Below are 16,115 nucleotides of genomic sequence, written 5' to 3'. Positions count from 1 at the left end.
CGAGACATGGTTATTCCCACCCAGGTGGACCTGGACAAGGGTAAATAGGAAGCCGTGGGAGATGATGGTGAGCACTCATCTCTTAGTCCTACCAATCAAGGGGTATCAACAGTTCACTTAGTGCAGGAGACTTCGAGAATGGAGTGGGAACCCACCAGGGATTCCTCAAAGTGCTCTAGTGCTTTATGGATGACTGCCTGGCAATGAATTATCAAGGCAATGGACAACTTTTTCTAGAAAGCCAATCTGCCCCCTTCACTGAGTCCTGCTGCTGTTTCCAAAACGTGATCAGGCCCTGGAAGTTCAGTATTCTACAGCTGGTGCTGCTGGGTTGGAAGGGGTCCGAACCGTGTCCCCCCTTTGATGGAGAGTCACCTCTGGAGTGGATGTTCTTTGTTCAGCACTCATGTGGGACACACCCTGGAGCCCAATCCAAGAGTATCATCCACTTGACTCTTCCCAAGCCTCCCTGCAATCAGTTCAAGCTTTCTCTCCTTCCAGGCAAAGGGGACCACAAGGCAGATTTCTCAAAGCGCTGCCCACTGGGGGGATTTCCCTCTTCCTCCAACCTCCAGGGCAGTGGCTCTGCTGGCACCTCAGCAGTCCATGTTCAACTGGTGTCGGCAGAGCCATCTGTAAACCAGACTCAAGCTTTTCCCCTTCGCCTGGATGAACCAAGCCCCCCATGAAGCCACAGGTGTGGGTGCTACAAGCATAATGGCAAAAAACAATGATAGCAACTGAAATGTCCAGAAATGGGGGCTCATTAAATAAAGTATGATATATAGAGTACAATAACATACCTCCATTTTAAATGATGCTATGGATATTCAACGAGATAAGAAGCCCAAGCTTTTAACCCTTCTATTCATTCCATTAAATGTGCCATTCCTGCCAGGCTGGCATGGCTCAGCGGTTGAGCATCGACCTAGGATCTAGGAGATCTCAGGTCAATTTCCGGTCAGGCCACATGCCCGGGTTGCAGGCTGGATCCCCAGCAGAGGGCGTGCAGGAGGCAGCTGATCAATGACTCTCATCATTGATGATTCTATCTCTCTCTCCCTCTTCCTTCCTCTCTCTCTGAAATCAATTTTTTTAAACAAGGGCAAAGGACCTGAGTAGATATTAAAAAAAGAAAAGAAAAGAAAGTAGAACCTACTTCCCCACCGCCTTGAATCTGGGTTGATTTGGTGACTTGCTTTGACCAATAGGATGTGGCAGCAGTGACATCCTATGGCTTCCAAACTTTCACCCTCTTTGAACACTGCTGCCATATGAGCAAACTCATCTGTGAGGATGAGAGACCATGTAGAGAAAGAGGCCCAGCAGTCCAGCCATCCCAGAAGCCCTGACTGAGGCCCAGGCTAGGAGCTGTGTATGAGGCTGTCCACCAGCTGACCCACTAACAACTGCAAACAGTTGCAGAGTTGAGATGATCTGCCAAAAATAACGGCGGAGTTTTACGCCCTTCAGTTTGGGGGTGGCTTGTAATGCAGCAGTAGAACCCTAATGTGTACTCTTTTACTCTTTTCTTCCTAGTAAAGCCAGCTCCAAAGTCACTCTTCCAGGAAATTTTCCCTGATGGAAACATTCCCTGCAAAGCCAGCCTCACTCAGGTTTAAGTTGACGCCCTGCTGTGATTCCAAGGGCACAGAGGAGACCCAGCGGCCTCCCTGAGTACCTTCCCCATCCACCACCTGGTGCCTGGGGGCTCACTATTCAAGCTTAATTACTTACATAAAAGCATAAATGCCTATTAAATTTTAAGAGTCCCTAGAAGGGATAACAAGTTTGTGCCTTTGATTTTGCTCTAATTAGACAAATATACAGGAATGGAAGGTGACCCTAACATAAAGCCACTTTCTAAAAGAGGAAAAAAAAGTAATGGTTTTGACCAACTTGAATACAAGACTTTAGGAGTATAGATGAAATAGTTATGCATTTAATTTCAGTGTTTATCAGTTGAATTAAGCATACTATATATTTAAAATCACATTATATAAAGCAACATTCAATTTAGAAATATTTCTTTCTTCTGTTCTTCTACCCATGAAGGTATTTGATTCAAAGATGCCATATGTGTCTTTAATGGCAAATGTCCTCTATAACACTAGAGCCACTTTTGATTCATTTGACACTTTTCTAGACATATCTTCTCTTCCATCGAATATGTTGTTGTTTTAGCTATGATGATGCGATTGGAATTTTTATCCCAAGCTACAAGTACCCATTCACAAAACACAAAGACAATTATTTGTTCCACTCATCCTACAAGTGTATATTCGTAATCTTCACAGTGCAGCCTCTTGTATAGTATTGCTTTGTAGAAGGACCTTCAGAAAGCTGTCTTACAATATCTCAATGATATCTAAGGCTTTCAATTTGGGGCTCTTACGCCAAGGATGAATTCATTCAATTTATGTTCAATTTCTTGGTTCCTTTTTTTTTTTTTTTTTTACAAGATCACCATAATCATTTAAAAATTTGTAATTTCTTGAGGTCATTTCAAGCTAGTGGGTCTTTCCCAAATGGTACTCTGTGGTTCAAAATAAGTCAGAAAAAAAAAAAAAAATCCCATAATGCAAAGGACTCTGGAAGGACTAGAATGTAAGGTGACTGACTCCCTCTTTTCTGAGAGATATTTTTTGGGGGAAAACAAATTTCCTATCTGACATATATTAAATACATACTTATTCTAGAAACTTCAGACAATATAGAAAATTAGAGGGGCAACAATAAAAATCAATAATGCTACCAATTAGAGATAATAATTTCACCATTTTGATTCATTTCCTTCCAGATCTTCCTCCTATGCATTATTATATATTACGTTAAATTCAATGGGCTCTATTATGACAATATTATAACATAAGCATTTTCCTTACTTGAAATTCTTGGTAAGAAAGATATGCCATCATTCCGTCACCCACCCTCCTCTTGCTGGGGAAGGGTCATATCTCAAGCAGACACTAACCTCTTGCACCTTAGAATGAATAGTTTTTGATTATTTTTCCCTTATTCAACGTCTAACCAAGTAAAATATACCAAAAGTGAATAAAGGGCAGTCCCTGCCCTAAAAAGAGAGAGGCTTGTAAACAATTGATTGTATAAAATATGATACGGCTTGAATAAAGGAATATACAAAACGCTTCAGCAACAAAGGGGAGGGGAGGTTAACCACTCAGGGGAGTGGTCAGAGGAAGTTTCACAGAGGAGGCACCATGTGAGAATTGGGGGCTATTTCTGTTTGCTTGTTAATTGCTTTTTTTAATATTAAGATTTAATTTTAAAAAGAATTGGGAGAAAGAAATCTTCAGGAATCTTTTCTCAACTAGATTCCAGGAAGAGAGAACCTCTGTTGTGTGGAATCCAGCTGGACTACACCTTTTTATGCACCAGCTAAAGGTTTCCTGGGTGACCGGGGGATTTTCCCCTAGAGCAGGTTTGCATAGGGGGCGTGGGGGAAATAAGCCTGAGGGCACCTGGGCCTGAAGGGATGGGACTAGAAAGAAGCCAGGACAAGTGCAAGCATGAAAGACCAGAACAAGCTCTGCCGCTCCCACACTCATCCACACCTTGCTTTGCATTTCCACGTCCTGACACCCACTGTCTGTGCTCTCTGGTTCTCTCAAACAGGCATGTCTCAGCTTCCTCCAATTTAAGTTCCTGGAGTTTAGTGCAGACAGCAATTATGCAATTGCACTGAGAAGCACACTGCCTGGTTTTGAGGCCCAATTTCCAGCCTCCTTTGTGCTCACATTTCTGCCCAGTGTGACTAACTCAGTCTGCAGACGTGGCCACAAGAGACAGATGTGCCTCTTCTGGCCACACTGACCCTACAGATTCTTCACCTCAGATCTGTTTCTGCTTTTTTTTTTTTTTTTAATTTTTAAAAATTGAGATATCATTGATTAAGAAATAACATATAAATTTTGGTTTCCAGACACCAGGCTAGGCCAGCTAGAGCCAGACATGTAGACTGACAGCGCTCCTCAACCAACCCACCTAAAGTAACTACCACTCCGTACCACAACCCACATAATTCAACCTGTGTTTATTTTCTTAAGAGCATGAATTGCTTTCTGAAATTATCTTCTTTTTTTTTTTTTAAATCTTCACCCGAGGATATTTTTTCCATTACTTTTCAGAGAGCAGAAGGGAGAGAGAGAGAAAGAGAGAGAGAGAGAGAAACATCGATGTGAAAGAGACACATTGATTGGTTGCCTCCCGCAGGCACCTCACCTGGGGCCAGGGATGAGCCTGCAACTGAGGTACATGCCCTTGGCTGAAATCGAACCCAGGATTCTTCAGTCCAAGGGCCGATGCTCTAACCACTGAGCAAAACCAGCCAGGACTAAAATTATCTTCTGTTTGTTTACTTGTTTATTGTTTGTCTTCCTGCTAAAACATATCATTAAAGCAGGAATCTTGTCCCAAAGCCTAACACAGTGTACGACCACTAATGATGGAACAGTGTGAAAGAATAAATGAACAAATATAGAGTAAATGTGACCCTCAAAGATGATTACTATGACACAGCTCTAGGTACTAAAGGAAGAAATAAGATAACACTCGTGAGCGCAAAAGCTGGCAGTCCAAAAAGGAGAGAGGTTAAAAACAAAGTAATTGCAATACAGTGTAAAAAGCATAATTACAGATGTAGAAATAGGTACAGAGGTAACATAGAAGATGGGGCCTACCTGTTTTCTGAAAGAAGTAATTTCTTAACTTGGTTTTAAAGAATTTATGGAAATTTGCCAGGTAGGTAATGAGGGAAATACTTTCATCAGGGCCTCTTAGATCTTCATTCTGACATGAACATTGATCTCATTTCCCTTCCCCACGTAAATTCAGGGTTAAAAATACCCTTTAAGGTCATCTAGTCCAGCAGTTCTTAAAGACTGCTGTTGTTTTAAAATATGTCCACAAATTCTTTGATACTTATTTCTTCTGAGGAGCCTAGAGGCTATTATGCTAGAGAAATAAGCTGGACAAAGACCAATACTGTATGATCTCACTTATACGTGGAATCCAAAAAAAAAAAAAAAAAAAAGTTGAACTCACAGAAACAGGGGGCTGGGGGTAAGAGAAGGTTGGGGATAAAAGCAGGAGACTATTTTTAAGTTTATAAAACAATCTCCATGAACATGGGGCAGAAATAGAGCCAGCACTGTGAAACTTCCTAGAGCAAAAGTGCAGACAGTTGACTGCGATGAGCCACCCAGAGATGGTTGGAGAAAAGGCCTTGTCTAGTCCTTAGGCAACACTCCCATCTTTTCACACATAAATATCCAAAGTCCACACTGATTTCACCATCAAAACAGCCGAGACATGCCCGACTGGTGTGGCTCAGGGGTTGAGCATTGACCCATGAACCCGGAGGTCACGGTTCAATTCCCCGTCAAGGCACATGCCTGGGTTTCGGGTTCAATCCCCAGGAGGGGGCGTGCAAGAGGCAGCTGATCGATGGCTCTCTCATCATTGATGTTTCTATCTCTTTCCGTCTCCCTCCCTCTCTCTGAAATCAAGAAAAATATACTTAAAAACAAAACAAAACAAAAAAGAGCCCAGACATCTAAACTAGGAACACATTCAATGAAAGTCATATTCTGAAGGATTTTTTTAAAAAAATTTATCTTTATTGTTGAAAGTATTATAGATATCCCCCTTTTCTTCCCCTATTGATGCCCCCCTGCAGGCCTTCACCACACTATTGTCTGTGTCCATGGGTTATGCATTTATGCCTATAAGTTCTTTGATTACTCTCTCCCCACCCACTCCCCCACTCCTGCCTTCCCTCTGAGATTCATCAGTCTGCTCCATGCTTCTATGTCCCTGGATCTATTTTGTCCTTAGTCTGCTTTGTTTATTAGATTCCACATACGAGTGAGATCATGTAAACCTGAATCAGGAAGAATTCTACGGGATTTTAAAAGGCTGAACAAGGAGAACCAAGAGATAATAGTTTGAGGGCTTAATATCAGCCTTAAATGTATGGTGTTAAACATGTGTAAACTGGAGACAATGACAGAGAGCTTCGGTGAAGTTTGTAGGAGCAAATTAAGTGCTCAGTAGTCTTTGGGAAACTCAAATATTCGATATTTGTTTTATTAAAGGGGAGGAAAAAGTAGTTTACAGGATCTCTGCTGAGGAGGGCATTTGGGCTGGAGAGCTGCTGGGTTAAACAGCTGAGCCTGTTGAGAAAAAGAGGGTGTTTCGGGGGGCTAGCAGGCAGAGGAACAGGCAATGCTCCCAAGAGCCTGTATCAGTATCTTCACAGAGTTGTCATTTGTGTTTAGAAGAGTACTTGTTGTGTTTATTTGAGATTTATCATGGAAAAAGAGTACTGTCAATGGATCAAGGTCTAATGGGTGGATAGTTGGCAAAACATTTATCATTGACTCATTGCTTTTTCCTGGGAAAGCTCTTTAATCTCTATCACTTCAATTTATCTGTCAATAAAATGTGGGAAAGATTATGGCCTCACCCTGCATCTCAGGAGTATGAGAACTGGACGAGATGGCCACTGTTCATCAGGAGAGCTGCCACTCAAGCAACGGTGAATCCGTAATGAAAACCTGTGCTTCCACAGCTGCCTTCGAGGAGGTGGAAGGAGTACATGGGTGGGGAACTCTCAGGTGGCAACTGAAAAGGTTGGAGGGAAAAACAGTGGGCGAGAGAACTGAATGGACAGAGGTATCAAAGAAATTTGAGACAAACTACAAAAAGTAAGAGAGAAAATATAAGACATAGATGGAATTAAATGAGGAACAAAAAGTAAAGCAGCCAGGAATATGAAGGATGTACTTTAGGGTCCTTCTCATTCATTACATTTTAATTCCTCTTCCTTAAATGAATGATTTCAAATTATTGCCCATTTCTTTTATGACTTTTAAAAATCACCTTACAGAGCCATGAAGACAGTATTTGGTTGTTTTAGTGGTAAATATAAACTGGCTAACTGAAGGATGGTGGTTCATGGGGAGCTGGAGACCATATAGCCCAAGAATAAGAAGGTGTCTATGTTTCTCCAGCACTGTCCAGGGAGAGAGACACTTTAAATCATTGCCTCAGGAGTTCATCTTAAGGCGAATCAATGATATGGGTTATTTTAACATGTATAATTGAGTACAAGATCCTGGACGCATTGTAAGGCACAAAAGTGAAGTAACTTTACATCTCTCGACTCCATGTTGTGACCGTCCCTGTACAATTCTATAATTGTGCCTGCCAGGCATCATTGTGTAGCCATTCTTTGCCAGGCCCTATTATAGACCCCAAATGAATCAGGAATTTGTTCTACTCCTGAGTGATGGTCTTCAACTGTGACTTTAGGCGAAACAGATACATTAGTGTTTTTTTTAAATCACACCCTAGGCAAACTAATAAAGCAAATTTATTACACAATTGGCTATAATTATCTCAACAAGTTACAGATATCCCATACAGATATCATTTCAGTTCTGACCACCGATCTCTCTGGCCACAGCTAATCTGTCTATAGGGTCTTTATGTCTTCATCTGTTGTCTGATTATGGGCTCTTTGTACATGTATGTGTATATTCACATGCATGTGTATAGTGACATACAACACACACACACAACATTGTCCATCCACGGACACTTTCCACACAACCGCTGAATTTACTTAATATCCAGGCACTCAATTATAAGGCTTTTCTACCCTACCTGAAAAAAGCTTTTTTAATTTTTTCTACTATCATCTATTTCCCAATTCTGGTCTGTAGAATACAGAGAAAAAATCTAGTATGGAACAAGTTAAAAGTACAGATTCTTGGGCCCCACCTCCAAAGGTTCACATGTAGTAGCTGTGGGTAAGGCCCAGAAATCTGTATTTTGAACACACTTCTTATTCAGGGTATAAGAATGGACAAGAGGACATGCAAATAAGATGTAAATTACCAGTACAAACTGACTGAGTTCCAGTATCCAGCCTCACTTTTACTCTCTGTGTTGCGCAGGTTGCTTCAGTCTTATACGCCCAGTTTGGGGGGAAGAGGGAAGTGGCATTTGTGGCATTGTTCTCATGAGGATTAAATGAGTTAACACCTGTTAATCCTTGAAGCAGTATTAGTGAGTCCTCAAAAATCTGAACTGTTGTGTTTTATGTATGTTTATGTATTGCTTTGGCATTGTGTGTTTTTTCAAATAAGCATATAATTATTTTTACAATTGTTAAAAAAACTAACCCTCCCTCCCCATGGGGACAGGGTTGGGGCAGCACTCTCTCCTCCCATCTAGGCAGTCGCTGTGTTATGGGGACCTTGGCTTTCCCCAGGCTCCTCCTGATGCTGACCCAGGTGAGCACCCGCTCTCAAAGTGGCCCTGCTTCTTGGACTCCTGCTCCTTCAGGGCAGGGCTCAAACCTCCTGGAAAACTGGGCAATGCCACGGTAACTGCCGGGCCACAAGGCCACGTGGTTGCTCCTTTTCTCCTCCCTCTTATATCCCTGACTATTCTTTAAGCTCCTGCCCCTTCCCACCCCATTATGCCCCATTTCTTTTAGAGTACTTATAACAAGTTCTAATTATATCTTAGTTTGTTGGCCTAATAGGGGCAGGATCCATGTCTACTTGGCTCGTTCTTGTATTTTAGCTCCTACCACCGTTCTTGGCACATGGGTGGTGCTCAACAACACATTTTAAATGGATAGATGAGCTAGTGGCTACCCCCAGCGATCAGGCCACTCCATGCTGCCTGACCCTACTAACTGTCTCAGGTGACCCACCATGGTCAGGTGCAGCCTGCACAGCAGGAGGGTTTATTTATTGTCCCTATGGCTTGACCTAGAGGAGAAATCCACTTACTCGTCCAGTACCATGAGAAGGGCTACTCCCCCATCTCTGGGCTGGTTCGCATGCTGCCACTCTGCACTGTCCCTCCCACACCTGCGGGAACAGGAACAAAACCACTGCACTCTTCAACCACAGGCTCTCTTCAACCACCTTCTATCTATCTATCTATCTATCTATCTATCTATCTATCTATCTATCTATCTATCTATCTATCTATCTATCTATCTTTCTATCTATCTATCTATCTATCTATCTATCTATCTATCTATCTATCTATATCTATCTATCATCTATCTATCATCTATCTATCTATCTATCTATCTATCTATCTATCTATCTATCTATCTATCATCTATCTATCTATCTATATCTATCTATCATCTATCTATCATCTATCTATCTATCTATCTATCTATCTATCTATCTATCTATCTATCTATCTATCATCTATCTATCATCTATCTATCTATCTATCTATCTATCTATCTATCTATCTATCTATCATCTATCTATCTATCTATCAGAAACACCTTTGAACATCTTAATTTTTTAAAATATATTGTTATTGATCTCAGAGGGAGGAAGGGAGAGTGAGAGAGAAATAGAAACATCAATGATGAGAGTCACTGATCAGCTGCCTCCTACACGCCCCCGACTGGGGATTGAGCCTGGAACCTGGGCATATGCCCTGATCCAGAATCGAACATGAGTCAATGCTCAACCACTGAGCCATGCTGGCTGAGCTGAAACACCTTGGAGCATATTAAGTGCTCCAGCTCCTTCCTACCACTCCAACCAGACAGGCCCTGCCCAAGAGGCCAGTGGACCGGCCCCTCTCCTACTCCTCCCCGATGGGAGGTCCTCTTCTCCAGATAAAATTGAAATAGCAGTAAGTTCAAATTAATTTTTAAAGTTTTCTGTGATTTGTAGATTAGCTACATCTAATGAACAATATTGCTTGTTGGGAAAAATGATGAATGATTTTTGTAACCAAAATTATCCTCATGTATTAGATTTGAGCTTCCTGGATGAGACGTGCTAAAACAAATGTTATCTTTCATGTGAATGTAGTAGTGAACGTGAAATGCTCCGAACTCTAACCTTTCAAGATACAGGTATTTTACCCAATTCCTGCTCTGAATCCTTAGCTCATTCATTTCCATCCTCAGGAAACATACTGGATCATATTATCTAGTAGGAGGGAGAGAAGGCAGGCATGAATTTGTTCTGACTTACTTTGCCACCCACGATACGTTGCTTCCTAGCCTGTTAAATTTTGTTTCAATATGTTGAGCTCAGCTTTGAGTTTCCCTATTTGGGCCTCGGGTTTTTATGTAATTTCTCAACATGGAGAAAAAAAGGAACAATTAAAATATGTGCTTGCTTGCAAGCTATTCTTCTGATCCCAAGAACTGTATTTACTTCCCTTTAATCCTTTCTTCTTAAGTACACCTCTAAGAAGTGACTTCATGCATCTTGCAACACACCACACCCTTTAAAGTGGATGCTTCCATGGGGTGGATATGACTAAAACCTGTGCTGCTTTGCATAATGTTACCAGAGCCCTTACATAAAAGATAGGCATCAGCCACTGGCTCTTGCTCCATCCGTCAGTTCCTGAAGTCATGAAGCATAGCGCCTGGGTGTCCTAGGCTCTATGTGAAAGCAGGAGGAGCCATTGCCTAGGGATTTTCTCCATTTGCTTAATATCACTTTAAACTACTATAAACGTGGTTTCTCTACTTGAAAAGACGCCCACAGCCATGGAGGATGCCCAAGGCTCCAGGACTCATGCAGATCACCGTATCCCCCACTGTTGTTTCCACACCTGCAGGGCTCATCTTAGCACAGGTTCCTCTGTGTGAAGTCCCCTCGTCCCTTCTCATTACCCTTTTTCTCCAACATGAATCAGTCTTTTTAGTCTCAGAGAATTTTGTCTCTCGATACTTCAAAGTTTTTTACTCCAAAGAGAAGCTGGCAGAACAAAGATGTTAACCTGAATTAAGAACAAATTGAAGCAAATGCAGTAACACAGCTTTTAATTTTTTTAATTTGACTTTCAGCTATGAAACATGTAGCAGATAAAGGGTACCAGGAAGAACAAGCAAAAAGAATGAAAATTAAAAAAAAAAAAGAATGAAAATTATCCTAAGCTGTTTGCCAGGACCCCACAATTTCTTGTTTTTCCCCCCAATACTGGCCACTTCTTAATATCCTTTACTAGTTCTACTAGCTCCTCCTCATCTCTTGGATTCCTTTTTTTTTTTTTAATGTTTTTGTGTGTTTTTTAACAGCTAAGGGTGTTAAATTTAGGTATAATCTACATCCCATAAACTTCATGTGTTGAGTATAATTAAGTGACTTTTAGTAAATTTACAGTCATGTAACCACACTAGAATCTAATTTTAGATCATTTCCATCACCCCAAAAAGCTCCCTCATGTATGTTTCTCTGACTTCTTAGCAAGGAGCTTTAGTCTTTGGACCACTTCTCTTTATACTCACTTCCTGGATGATCTCACCTGGCCCCCCCATTTTAAGGATGAGATATATACTGAGGACTCCCAAATCTGTATCTCCACCCTGAATCTCTCCTCTGAACTCCAGACTCATCTCCTCTTAAATGTCTAATAGGCATCTCAAACAGCATGCCCCAAACCAAGTTTGGATCTTCCCTTAAAACTGCTCCTCCCACAGTCTTTTCTAACCAGTTAATGGCAGTTCTTTATTCCAGTTGCTCACGCCAAAACCCTTGGAGTCATCCTTTAGTCTTCTCTTTCTTCACACCCTACACCCAATTCATCAAGAAACCCTATGACTCTACTTGTAAAATAGATCCAAAATCCAGCTACTTCTCATACTTACACTGCTACCACCTAGGTTATTGGAATAGCCCATTACTGGTTTCCTGCTCCTATACCTACTGCCTACCTTCTGTTCTCAACATAGGCATGGTCAGAGTGATTCTTTTAAAGCTTGTCAGACCATGTTACAACTCCACTTAAAACCCTTCAATGACTTCCCATCTCACACAGAACAAAAGCCAGTGAAAATGGGGACCAGTGAGCCAACTGTCCCCCTTGTATACTTGGCTTCACTCTCACTGGTCTCCTTGCCTTCCTCAAACACATCTGGTTTAGAACCTTGGCACTGACTGTTCCGTCTGCCTACAAGATACTTCCCAGAAAACTGTTTGGATAATTCCTTAATCTCTGCTAAGTCTTCCCTCAAATCTTACTTCTCAATGAGGTCTACCTTCATCACCCTATTTAATACCATAAATTTGCCCCTGCACTCCCAATCCCCCGTACCTGTTCTACTTTTTCTTGTTGCATAAAATTTTTCACCTTTTAACTTGACAAAGCTGCTACTGAAGTTAATAAGAAAAGGCAAAGAGCAAAAAAGAGCCACGATGATTTTAGAAGAGACTGAAGAAGGCTATCACCCCCACCAGATAGAAAACTCATTGTAAAGCTGCAGTCATTAAAAGGGTATAGCAATGGTATAGAGATGGAAAAATGGGACCAATCAAAGAGAACAAAGGGCCCAGAAATAAATGCATGTCTGCATAGGAACTTAAATCATTGAGAAACAAGAGATTTTATTTAATAACTTGTGCCAGAACAATTGGCTTTCTATTTGGAAAAAGGTAAAACTAGAACCCTACTTCACATCATACACAAAATAGATTCCAGAGTGATTAAGGAACTAAACATTAAAAAAAAGAAAGAAAAACTTTCAAATCTTAGAAGAAAATATATTTATGACATCTTGGTAGAAAAAGTTTTCATAAACATGACCAAAAAAATGTACAGCCATAAAAGAAAATACTGACACAATTGACTATGTTAATATTAAAAGGGATCTGTATAACAGAAGACACAATAAATAAAGTTAAAAGATATGTCACAGTCTGCCCTAGTTGGTCTGGCTCAATAGAACCTCCCATTGGACTTGTACACTCATGATCAATAATACGTTGTTGTTGTTTTAAGTCACTAAGTCTTTGGGGTAATTTTTTTAACACAGAAATAGATAAGTGATGCATAAACCATCTTCAGAACAATGACCATTTAAGGAGAGAGGGATGGGAGGAGTATCAAGTGGAGAGAGGCATCTTCACCTTCTACATTTAATTTTTTAAGGATTTCAAAGTCCTCAAATCCTGTGTTAAATCTGGATCACAGTAACCTGGGAGTCCATTATATCATTTTCAGAATTAGTCCAGAATGTTTGAAATGTTGCCTAATTTGTTTAAAGAAGCATGCCACCATTCTTTCCATTTTTGTCATAGTCATACAAATATGGTAGAAGTAGACATAACTAAAAGATTTCCTTCATCATTTGGGTCTCATGCAGTCTGGCTACACAGAAACTTGGAAATATTAGACCTTGACTTATGTAACTGGCCTCATAAGCCACAGTGACTCAGAGTGACCAAATATTATAGCCACACCTCATTATGTGGTAGCACATAAACAGGAGTAAGAGAAAAATATCAAACCCTCAATTAATCAAAACTCAAGAAACAAATTTTCTTTCATGAAAAAAATCTATTTTTAGGAGAAAACAAAAACAAGCTGTAATCCAAGATATTCTTTGACTTACAGGTTAAGTCCTAGGGCCAGCAATGAGTCAAGCTAATTTGCTCATGTTCAATATTAAGGTAGGAGAGTGAATGTACACTTTTGAGAAATATTTTCTTTTTGTAAAAAAAATATTTTTAATCAATTTTACTTAAAAAAACAAAAACCAGCATATACAAATAGGCCAAATAACACTCAAGCCTGAGAGGGCTGCAATCTTTTTAAAGAACTTAATAGTCCAAAAAGACTAACACTTATTGCTTATTCAGCTCACAAGATCAACCCTCTTTAAGCAGCAACATAACCAACTAGCAAACACCTTCTGGCCACCTTTTATGCGTATTAGAGAGATTCACTAAGCAATGAGCCACAGCCCCACCCTCCAGGAGCTTACAGTGTAGCTGGAGAAAAAGAAAACATCCAGGACAAACACAAAGTCCACACATCTACCACAACAAAAGCAATTACTGGCACAAGTCATCACATGTTTCAACAAATGAGCCATAGGAATATCTGGGCAAATGTACACAACATCAAGTTTCAACCTGACATGAAAAATAAAAAGGTTGTATTTATCTTTCTGTTTATTCATGTTTCAACTGAATTGAATTAAAAGAGAAAGATATAATTCCAAACCAAATGTACCATCAAGCTTACTGTTCACGTCCTAGAATTTCTCCGTGGTTCTACATCCAGATGTCAAGTTCAGTGGTTTTGACTGTCAAAATGATGCACAAATTCAGACAGCGAGCAGACAGCCGCCCACCCTATCTCAGGACCCATACTGATAAAATCATCCAGGTTCATTTTGGAATCTCCACTTTCAATGCCAGGGTATGATAGAGGAGGCTCCCTCCGGTTCCTACTGCATTCTTTCATGTGAGATCCGTCAGAGGCAAAGTTCTTCAAATAAGAATCTGTGCGGACAAGCCTAAGTTTTCTTCTAAACTGTGGATGGATGTCCTCATGACACTTAAAGGCATTTTCCACGTAAGTGTCAAAGGGACAGGGCAATAGCGGGACGGTGCCGAGATCATAAGTGAAGCTCTGACCTCCAGTTGAAAGAAACATGAAGCAAGACGACACCGTAATCCCAGGCCACACGTCCACCTCCAAGTCTGCCTGCTGTTTCCAGGTGGGCACCGTCTTCCTCTCATTAGATATGCAGACAGGGTAACTGTTTTCTTATGGATACTGGTCATGGTTTTTGATGTACACACAGGGCTTCCAAATATTTTCTTCCCAGTAGCAGCTGTTGTGGACACAGGTGTCCCATGGGGGGCTGGCCAGCTGGTAGTGGGCAGCTGTGGAAGCAGCAGGGGGACATCCCTCTCTCCATGGTGGCTTGGACCAGGGCACTGGCCTGAGGTGGCTGATTGTACCAGCCCTATGGGTGGCTTTGGGAAAGGAGCTATCAAACAGCAGTCTGCTCAGGTTCTCAGGGCAGAGTCCAGAAATATTTTCATTGGAGGCTGACATAAAATGGACTTCCAGTTGACCTTCATTTTGAAAAAGAAATAAATTTCACCGTGCATCCCATCCAGCATTGCTGCTTTTATTGAAATAGAATAGCTTATTTCATTTTTGCTACAATTTCATTCCAAGATTAAAACTCATACTGTAAAGAGGTTGTGGGGGTAAGGATTATAAAGAATCCATGCAAAATCAGACGCATCCAAAAACCCCAAGTTCCCAATGCAACCTGCTGAAAAAGTTCCATTAATTTTTATGTCAAGAAACTTCTAAGAAGCCAATGTCCCTGATTCTGTCCTTTCACCCCAAACTCCACAATCAAATTAAATGAAGGACCGAGTTTGTAACCAAAACTTTGAGGAAAACATAAGCAAGCAATAAGCAGCCTCTCTGCCATTTAGAGCCGGGAATACAAAGGCTTCCTTTACATGGAAAACAATAGAAAGAGCAGAGCTAACATCATTCCAGTGGCAAGAGATGAGAAAAAGCATTTGTGGCTAAAAGACAACTTTTCACCCTCAGCTTAAGCCAAGCATCTTCGATAATATACAAGAACAGCTAACGTTTACTCAGCACTGCGTGCTAGGCGCTACTGTGCTTGTGTAAGAGAGCACTCAGGAGCCGAAAACGACGCTCGGGTCAACAGCGGACCGCATACGCGGCGCTAGCACATGAGTATAATGGGGCTGAAAAACCCCTACTGCCTAGTGATGTCATAGCAGAACACTACTCTATTTTTTAAGTAACTTTAGTGTAGCCTAAATGTAGTGTTTATATATAGTCTACAGTAGCGTACAGTAATGTCCTAGGCTTCACATTCGCTCACCACTCACTCTGTGACTCACACAGAGCAACTTCCAGTCCTGGGAGCTCCGTCCATGGTAAGTGCCCTATACAGGCGTATAATTTTTTATCTTTTCCTTCATATTTTACTGTCCTTTTCTATGATTAGATATGTTTAGACGCACAAATATGTACCACTGTGCTACAGTTGCCTGCAGTATTCAGTACAGGAACATGCTGCACGGGTTTGTAACTGAGCAATAGGCTATGCCACGTAACCTAGGTGTGTAGTAGGCTATACCATCTAGGTTTGTGTAAGTGTGCTGGTGATGCTCGCACAATGACCAGGTCGCCCAACGACACGTTCCTCAGAATGCATCTCTGTCACAGAAGCGACGGTAAAGCTGGCCTACAGATAAAGTTTAGGCCACATTAGCTGAGTGGACGGTACTTCCCTA

At 41.1% G+C, this 16,115-nt stretch overlaps 1 pseudogene; it reads right to left on the bottom strand.

The window, feature by feature from the left end:
- Window positions 1–13,984: 13,984 nt before the first annotated feature.
- Window positions 13,985–14,880, bottom strand: LOC107546247 (protein N-terminal glutamine amidohydrolase pseudogene; annotated as a pseudogene).
- Between the last annotated feature and the right edge of the window lie 1,235 nt (window positions 14,881–16,115).

This window comes from Miniopterus natalensis, chromosome 19 (assembly GCF_054644295.1).
Source record: "Miniopterus natalensis isolate mMinNat1 chromosome 19, mMinNat1.hap1, whole genome shotgun sequence".
Classification (NCBI taxonomy): Eukaryota; Metazoa; Chordata; class Mammalia; order Chiroptera; family Miniopteridae; genus Miniopterus; species Miniopterus natalensis.
Note: the sequence above shows the minus strand (reverse complement) of the source record. Positions and strands in the feature narration are given on the sequence as shown.